Source organism: Benincasa hispida, chromosome 12 (assembly GCF_027475165.1).
Source record: "Benincasa hispida cultivar pf3 chromosome 12, pf3_genome.v1.1, whole genome shotgun sequence".
NCBI classification, from domain to species: domain Eukaryota; kingdom Viridiplantae; phylum Streptophyta; class Magnoliopsida; order Cucurbitales; family Cucurbitaceae; genus Benincasa; species Benincasa hispida.
In genome coordinates this window covers 86,086,761-86,090,554 of record NC_143489.1, presented here as the reverse complement: position 1 = coordinate 86,090,554, position 3,794 = coordinate 86,086,761, and the positions used below count along the sequence as shown (strand labels likewise).

Genomic DNA, 3,794 nt, shown 5'->3' with positions numbered 1-3,794 from the left:
TTAACTTAACAATAACACATTATCAATTCATCTTTCTTTTTCATTCACCTTGGCTCCTCTAAAAAAAAAAAAAAAAAAAAAAGAAACTGATACTGACCAACATAAAAAAAGAAAAAGAAATCGACACCGACCAACCGATGTACACCCCTAGTATTTTATATAACACACACACATACATACATACATACATATATATATAATTATTAATTTAATTTAATTTATTTTAATTTAATTTAAAAATTAATAATATGTGTGTGTTTTATGTTTTTTCATCTTCTTTCAGTGGTTAGAGATTTTCTCTCTGAAAAAGAAAAACTACTAACAGAGAAGATACAGAGAATAAAATAGTTTTCTTCTTCCTCACAAAATCCTCTCCTCCCTCTTTCAAAAAGAAGCAGAGACGACATCTCCTGCCAATTCTATTCCCAAAAGAGAATACATAAGGCTCCTTTTGGTGGTGTCCTCTTCAAGCAGTTCGTGATTGGATCGAGGGATTACGTGAAGACTTTTTGGCTTCAATGGTAAGTCCTATTTTCTCCTTCTTCCTTCTTGAATTACGCATGCTTAAATTTATTTTAATGCTTAATATTTTTTCTTGCTCTAAAAAATTGAGATTCTGAGAAAAAAATGAAAATTGAGATGATCCCCTTCCACTGTGACCTTCATTGGTTCTTTAAAACAGAAGGGCACAAATTAAAATATTTGCGTATTTGTATACCTTAATATTTGTTTACAGAATCAAACGAAGAAGAAGAGTTTGGTTTGGTTGTTCGTTATTTTTACAGAATTACCCTTGAAAGGCAACGAAAAGAAAAAGGACTGTATGAATATTCGTAAAGGACAAGAAAAGTGACAATAAGGTGATCGATAGCTATAATTGATAAAAGCTATCATTGATAGCATGTTATCGGTAATAGAAACTAACATTACTAACACGTTATCGATGATAGAAACTACCATTAATAGCATCGATGATAGAAGTTACCATTAATAAGACGTTATCGATGATAGAGAGCTTTCACTGGTGGCATGATATCAATGAGATCATGGATAACATCTTATTAGTGAGATCATTGATAGCATCTTATCAATGATGTTATCAGCGAAAGAAGTTATCATTAGTAACCATGATATGAGTGATATTAGTGATATTAATGATAGGAGTTAGGTGAATCTATATATCGAGTTTCTTTGAAAGTTCAAAATTAGTTATAGAAGTCTATCATTGCTAGTCTTAAGTGTTAATATGTCAAGATTGACTCTAATTGATGAAAGTCTATCAGTGATAATGATTGATAACTGCTATCAGTGATAGCCGTGATAGAAGATTATTAGTAATAGCTACTGTGTTAATCTTTCAAAGTCGATAGTCATTTATGAAAGTTTATCAGTGATAGCCACTAATAGTTTTCCATCACTGGTATAGCTCAATCTTTCAAAGTTGATAACCACTTATAAAAGTCTATCATTGATAACCATTGATAGCCTTAACTGTTAATAATTCAATGTTGATTCCTATTGATGAAAGTGTATCAATGATATCCACCGATAATTGATAGCAAATTAAAAGCTAATATTTTAAGATTGTATTAATATTTCTCAAATTAAAAGCTACCTCTGGTAGCAATTAATAGCAACTATCAAAGATAACTTTCAATTTGAGAAAACCGGGAAGAAACGAGTAAAATGGTGACTAGGTGTGGACTTTTTAGTCTTTTACTATTTTATGTTCTATATATACAATTATTTTATCCTTGTACTATATATTTTATTATTTTGAACTTAAATTCTATTTATGCAACCAGCCTAGATATTATAAAAAATTATACTTTTATAATGATCTTTGGGTTTTTTTTTTCCTTCAGAAGTTTCTAAAATTTATATTAGTATGAGATTTAGTCAAGTTCACATGGCTGACATGTGGAAAATCAGTACTTGAAAGTCAATGTTTGATTATGTGGAAATCTAACATGCCCAAGTCACTTAATTAAAAATTCATCCTTCGCATCCAATTTGTTTATATTATAGGTTAAATGGTAAATTTGATCACAATAGTTTGGACAAAGTTATAATTTACTCCCATGATTTTAAAAGTTAAGATTTGATTGCTATAGTTTGATAATATCTCATAAATAAGTGTATGGTTTGATAAAATCCTCATACATAGTCCTTACCATAGTGACTATTTATATAAACCTCAAATTTGTCATTTTATCTATATTATATCTTTCAGACATAGTAAACACAAAATCAAAAGCTTCCAATCTCATTAGATATAAAATTCAATTTTATATCTATTAAAAATCATTTCATTAATAAAGAAAATGGAATATGTCAAGAAACTATTCTATACAACATTGAAAGTTCATAGACAACCTATTAAACTTAATGACTTATCTAGACATGTTTTTTTTATATAAAAAAAAGCTTAAATACGAATAGACACAATTTCAATATTTAGGTACTAAAATTCGTAATTTACCCTATATATTGGTATTTTTTCTTAATCCCCTGGTTTTAATCTAACGAATAGGTTGATAATCTTTCCACAAGATGTAGAAGTTAAATATATAGGAAACTCATTGGTGAAGTACTTTATACAAACCATCAAATGCCTCCAAAACAATCGCACACTCATGAATGAAGGGCACTTATTGATAGAAAAAAATGGAGAGAACTAGTAAAAGAGAGGAAGTGATATAAAACTCCAGTACTTGAATTTCATTCCAATTAGGCCTTATATAGGCTCAAAGTACATCATAAATAACAAACTAACCACCCAAAACAAATAGCACAAGACTAGCACAAAGAATAGCAACCCTAAAGACTAACAACAAGAAACTAAATATAATCAATTCTATTTTTAACACCCTCCCTTAAACTAAAACTATGCAATTTAGTATTTAATTTAAAGAAGTAGAGGAAACTACCCGAAGTAAGCTTCGAAGCTTCACAAATGTTGCTAATTTGAGAGGCTTGGTTAAAATATCTGCCACTTGATCTTCACTTTTACAGTATCTTAGATTGATAATTCCATCATTTGTAAGATTCCTCAAGTAATGGTATCTTACATCAATGTGTTTGCTTCATCCATGCAAGGCAAGATTCCTTGAGAGCTTGATTGTTGATGTGTTATCACAATGAATGATAGATGCTTCTTCTTGCTTATAATGTAAATTCTCAAGAATGTTCCTCAACCAAATGGCTTGACATGCACATGATGTTGCTGCTACAAGTTCAGCTTTAGTGGTAGATAGTGTGACAATTGGCTGTTTCTTGGAAGACCATGAGATAGCTCCTGAACCAAAAATGAAAACATACCCTAAAGTACTCTTTCTATCATTTAAATCTCCTGCATAATCACTATCGCTAAAACCAACAAGGTTTAGATTTTCTTCTTTTTGATAAAGTATGCCAAGATCAGGAGTCCTTTTTAAGTAACGTAAGATTCTTTTGGCAGCAAAGAGATGAAGCTCAGTTGGAGATTCCATAAACCTGCTAATTAAACTTACAACATACATAATATCAAGCCTTGTAGCTATTAAGTACATCAAGCTTCCAACCTTTTGTTTATAGAGAGTACTGTTGACCTTCTTTCCTTCATGGTCCTTTGTGAGCTTCAAATTGGGTTTAACTGGAGTTGTGGCCAAGTTGCAATTCTCCATTTGAAACCTGTCCAAGATCTCCAGTACATATTTCTTCTGATTGATGAAAATTCCCACTACTGATTGTATTACCTTAATGCCAAGAAAATAATGCATCATCCCTAGATCTGTCATTTCAAACTCTGCCAT

At 30.5% G+C, this 3,794-nt stretch overlaps 1 pseudogene; it reads right to left on the bottom strand.

Annotated features, from left to right (window-relative positions):
- Positions 1–3,086: 3,086 nt before the first annotated feature.
- On the bottom strand, positions 3,087–3,794 carry LOC120067681 (secreted RxLR effector protein 161 pseudogene; annotated as a pseudogene).